The sequence below is a fragment of the Lathyrus oleraceus genome, chromosome 6 (genome assembly GCF_024323335.1).
Source record: "Lathyrus oleraceus cultivar Zhongwan6 chromosome 6, CAAS_Psat_ZW6_1.0, whole genome shotgun sequence".
Classification (NCBI taxonomy): Eukaryota; Viridiplantae; Streptophyta; class Magnoliopsida; order Fabales; family Fabaceae; genus Lathyrus; species Lathyrus oleraceus.
The window spans coordinates 519,267,589-519,273,712 of record NC_066584.1 but is presented as its reverse complement, the minus strand read 5'-3'; positions in this window follow the sequence as shown (position 1 = coordinate 519,273,712).

Below are 6,124 nucleotides of genomic sequence, written 5' to 3'. Positions count from 1 at the left end.
TCAATCGATATAATAAGTATTATAAAATATCATGTCATGTTAAGTAATTTAACACACTTCATCACCCAAATCAAACATATATTCAGTAACGACACATCAACTCAACATAATACTCAACACCAACACAAACACACGTATAATATTGGAATACATCCATTCATATTATATGCCATACATATATTATGCAATGAGACTCCATGCATGCGGTACCGACTATTTGTGAACATATAGTTCAACCTCACCGTCCAAATCCAGGCACGGCTACCAAGCTCACTAGTCCCACTCATTTGAGACATAGTGACTCACTCACTAATTCCTCACCATGGGAATTAGCTACCACCCCAAGGGCTATGCTATGCACGCTAATCACCTAGCATGCAAACATCAACAACAATCAAAATGATTTACTCACTAATTCCTCACCATGGGAATTAGCTACCACCATAAAGGCCACAATATGCATGCTAATCACCTAGCAATGCAACAACAACAACAATTCAAGAATAGACATATGCTCACACTCTAAGCCATAAAACAGTCTATTCACAAATGCATACATAACTGATACATTCACAGCATCATGCATACCATCACACATCATCAACACATTTTATCACAAAAGCATATCATATCATGCCACATAATCAAACACAGTATTAGCACACTCTACTAATACCTATACTACTCAAAACAACGGGAAATGATCCCTACTACGTCATACATCAGCTAAGTTACATCACTCAGCCTAAACAACCAAAAACTGCACAACAACAGTTCAGAAAAACCACAAGTCTGCCCATACGCGTATTGCCTATGCCCATACGCGTATTGCCCATTCCTGACCAAGTCCATACGCGTATTGCCCACGCCCATACGCGTATGCTACGCGTACCACATCCTCATACGCGTACCAACAGAGACAATTTCACGTTCAAAACATCATCTCTTTCACTCATACGCGTATGGTATACCCCATACGCGTACCACTCATGGGATACGCGTATCACACGCGTATGGCGCGTACCAGCGCCAAAACTCCCTTTTCCAAGCCATCCCATACGCGTATTGCCTAGTGCCATACGCGTATGACCAGAATCCAGTTTTCCAGATCTGCTATGGGTTTTCTCTGCTACGAGATCTCTACAATCCCAACCTTCTACAGTTCAATTTTCATACATGTTCGTTCGTTTTATCATTTACAGATCATACACATTCGACTTCCTAAATCGCTAACCTTACTACCTCTAATTCCTACGAATTTTCGTCAATTATCATCCAAATTCGTTCATCAAATATTTCACAATTTCAGCATGCATCATTCAAATCAGAGTCAAAATCCATGGTTTATCACTACCCATTACATGTTATCCCATAAGACCCATCAAACGACGATAAACCCCCCTTACCTGAGTTAATCCAGCAAATCTCTGAGTTCCAAGCTTTTCCTTCCTTCAACCCTCGTTCTCTGGCTCTTTGCCCTTTTCCCTTTTTCCACTTTTCTGTCTCTTTTTCCTTTTCACGTGAAAAAACAACTCTTTTTACTCAATGGGACCTTTTTACTGATTTCTACTTTTATTCCAATAATAATAATAAAAATAATCCAATAATAATAATCCCAATAATATTCCAATAATTATTATTCAAATAATAATCCAAATTATTATTTAATTAAATTAATAAATATACTATTAACTTAATTTAAATAATTACTTTATTTTATTGGGGTGTTACACCATCCAGAGATAAGTTTTATAAGGTCCAATTTAATATTTGTAAATCAAATTGGGTTGAGATTAATTTGGGGGTTTCATTAATAAAACAAGTTAGGGGTTTTCCTCCAAGATCGTGGTTTGGGGTTTTTGACTCAAGATTTTGCAATGAGGATTCAACCAAGTAAACACTTTGAAGAAAGGGGTTCCTACCAAAGAAGTAACATTACCGGATGATTAAACTGAAAATCTTGGGACACTTGATCTTGCTTAAGATTGTAAGACCCCAATTTTGACCCTAAGATCTCTCATGTTATCTCATCATATGCATTAGCATTGGGAGCACACTTTGACATTCTCCTTACCCCTTATTCATTGGGTTTGCATTGGAAGAGATCACAAAGCCCTTTTAATTGTATCATACTTCATTTTTCATTATTTACTAACCAAAATACCAAAAATATGTCATTGTTAGTTTAACTCTTTTGTAGGTAGTGTGTATGCTCACTTATGCTCTAACAAGCTCATATCTATGGTTTAAGACCCTCATTGCAAGAAGCTCAATCAAGAATTGGCTTACATTGGCTCTAAGTATAATATATGAATCCCCATGATCTCCACATGTTATTTTGATCCAAAAATCATTAAGAGTTTGGAGTTTATTTGCCTTGGAAATCCTAATTCATCTGGGTATCTTATGTAACTTCTTCAACAAGTTTCTTCAACATTTAATAAAATATTTCAAGGGATACTTCACCTTACATGATATTATGCATATGTTATCCTCCATGAGTCCCAAAAGTCAATAGAATGTTAAGCTAGCAAGTTGGTTCATGGTGGTTGACCAGAGAAAGTCAACTAGTCAAAACTGGGGTTCCCTAGACCCTGTCTCCTATAATGTTTGTCATATGAAAATGATTCCAAGAGAAACGTTACTCTAAATGACATTACAAACAACTTTCATGTTGAGTTCAAGATCTAATTTTTCTTGGAAAGTCATTCTTTGAAGTGAAAGATTATAGGTCATTTTGTCTAAACCCTAGTTTGAAGATCAACTTCCCAAGCCATAACTTGCTCATTTTTTATGATATGAAAGACATTCAAACTGCATGATTAAATTAAATATGTCTACTGAGACTTTGATGTTTGGAGGAAGTGAAAATTCAACTTTCAAATGCATATGCCAAGAGGAATCATTATAGGTCATTTTGGACCAATACCATTGAACAAGTGAGTTTCCTTAACTTCTAAAATGCATAACTCCTTCATGCCAACTCCAAATGAGGTCAAATTGGTGACCAAATTTAAGAGGTTTGAAATATATACAACTTTGATGAATGAACTTTTCTCATTTGAAGTCTATAGAAAAAGTTGTTCAAGGTGGAAGAAGTGAATATTTGACTTGGGACTTAGAAATTTTTCAAATATATGTTTGATTTCCAAAACTTCCTCCTCAAAATTCATCACGATCCAAGCTTCAAATGAAAAAGTGTTCAACATGAAAGTTGTTCTGCTTGATCTTGCCTTTCCAAAACCTCCAATATCATTTCATTTAGACTAAAATTGAAGAACTTTCGCATGGCTTCATTATGGGAAGTGTTTTAGCAAGATTGAACTTCACATGATCATTTCCATTTGCATGCTTGCACATGATGGTTTCAACAGACTTTGTACACGATTTGGAAGCGGATTGCATCACTCTTGAGGCCCAAATGATTGCCCATGCACCCATGCAAGGAAGTTGGTAATTTTGTCCAATTTTTAAGTGGTGCAAATATCAAACACATTGCCCATTTAAACAAGCTTAAAGCTTCAGATTCATCATCAACACCTTGCCCAAGCTTTGCTAGACCATTACGAACCCTCACTACCATAGAGTTTTCTAAGATTTCTCTTGAAATCAAGCTTGAATTTCACCATCTATTTGGAAGTTCAAACTCCAATTTACTTCTATTTTCATTCCATTTGGTTTCTACAAGCAAGAGGAGGAGAAAGCAATCAAATCCAGATCAAGATCAAGTGAAATTGGATAAACTCGAAGGTGATTTTTCAGAAACTTCTCCTCTTCGATTCCCTCTCAATTCTCCACTATTCTTGTTGATTTTTTGTTGTCTGAAGTCCTACCAATGTAGGCAACAAGATTGAGTTGCTTTGAAGTCAAATCGAAGCAACTCAGTTCATGATCCTTAAAACTCAACTCTCTGTATCTTCTCATATACTTGGAGTTAGACAAAATTGAGGCTAGATTCGAGCTCCTAAGCATTTTTTCTTTAAATCCATGTCTTGCTTTTTCATTTTGGTGATGGTTGAAGATAGACCAATCCGGTGAGGTCCACCGAAGAAGAAGACCAAAGCTCTGGCTCCGGTGATATGTTGGAAGCATCTCAACCATATGATCCATTTAAATTGTTTTAATCTTGTGCATTGCTTCTGATTACCACGCGTGCTTCTCAATTGACTTAGGTCCATGTGGAATATGCACGCTGATCCATCTGATATGCCACCTCAATTAATGAGGGAGATCAGATGGTCCACGTTTTTTTGAATTTCTGTTAATTTCTTTTATTTTCATTATTTTCATTAATTCATATTAATTTCATTATTGATCCAAAAAAGATGGGACTTTCACAAAAAAAATTCAAATCTTTTTCTCTTTCATTTTCTGAATTAAAATTATTTTTTGGATCAATATTGATATTTTTCATGATTTAATTGTTTTTGTGTATATTTTTAATTGTTTAAAAATACTTTTGAATTTTCAAAAATAGTGAAAAAAATTCTCCAAGGTCCTTTGACCTTGTTTGACCTATGATAAATCTCTTGGACATTTATTTGGTGTTTTGAAGAGGTTTTAGGTGTTTGATAAAACATAATTTAATTTAATGCATTTTAATTTGATTTTTAATTGTTTAATTGTGAACAAATTATGTTGAGCCATTTTTATTGACTTATGAAGTTTGACTATGTGTTTGGGTCTTGGTCAAGGTTGATTTGACTTTTGTTGAATTAAAATCATTGGACTTAGGGGATTGATGAAATGTCCATTTCATCTCCCAAAATGAATGAATGATTTTAATTTGATAAAACTCCTCCCATGACCAATTTGTGTTGGTATCATCTCCCCTCTCTCTTCATCTTCAATTCCTTTCTATCCCATTTCTCTCATTGACCAATGACATCTCAATATCCCAATACTAATTGGTTCATCAATAACTTTGTGTTAGATGAACCAATACAAGTATGGATGAGATTAGGTCCGCCCTTTGATCATTTTCTTTCTGTGTGTGGTATGTTTTAGGAGTATGGTTCATTATACCATATCTCTAACATGCATTAACACCAAAAAATTTATTGCCCGGCCTCAGATAGTTGTGACTTCTACATAAGTCCAATTACGATTGCTTAACATAGTGCTAAATTTTGACCCAAAGGCATATCATTCTAGTATGTGAGATTGTAAGTCTCCCCTCTTTCATGGTATTGTGTGGAAACTTGGACTTTTTTCCTTTCTTTAGAAGATGTCTTGGTTCAAGGATCCATGCTTGTGAATAGAGGGTTGAGTGTTCTCCAAAGAATGAATTAAATAATTGAAAAGCAAAACTCCACTAACTTCTAATCAACTAACATTTGACTAACTTTTAATTTCAAGCCATTTACTTTATGCAATTTAAATTCAAGCCTTTTATCATTTGTCATTATACATATCATTTAACTTGTTTATGTTTATGTCATTTTCACTTTGCTCACTTGAGGCATATATTGTGATTGTATATACTTGTTTGTGTATCTTGTTTGTGTTTATGGTCTCATGACCTTAAAATACCTAATAAATAACAAAAACCCTTAAAAATGTTTGTGTTGACTGTTGGATTTGATATGAGCTTTGGACTTAGAATTAGGCAACATTCCCTATGCAAAATGACTTGGCCAATGCCAACACCTCTGAAACCAAGTTATTGTGAAGTGAGCTTTCATCTGATGCAAATATTAAGATCCTTTTGAGTTCATCTGCTACATGGTCTTGATGCAAATGTTACTTGGAACCTGTGTCTAATGCCTTATTCTGAGCCATTCAAGGAGTATGTCATTTGATACATGGGAAGATTATAATAAAGACTATGAAGTTGCTAGCTTAGATGTGGCTATCTTTATTTGATGTCTTGCTCTTCATCTTGTTTGCTTAATGATATTGCTTGATTTTAAAGTCCAAAGGAAAAGTGGGTTTCTATATGACATTCTTGTCTATTGGATTACATCTCATTCGTCAGATCTTTTGAACTCTTAACTTTTAAAAATTTTCTTAGGATTAGTCTCTTCATATCCTCCCACTTCTTAAATTTCAAATCTCTCCCTCTTTTCAAAATCTTTTTTACTTGTGATTTTTTTAAACTTAGACCTCATTGCAAACTAGAAAC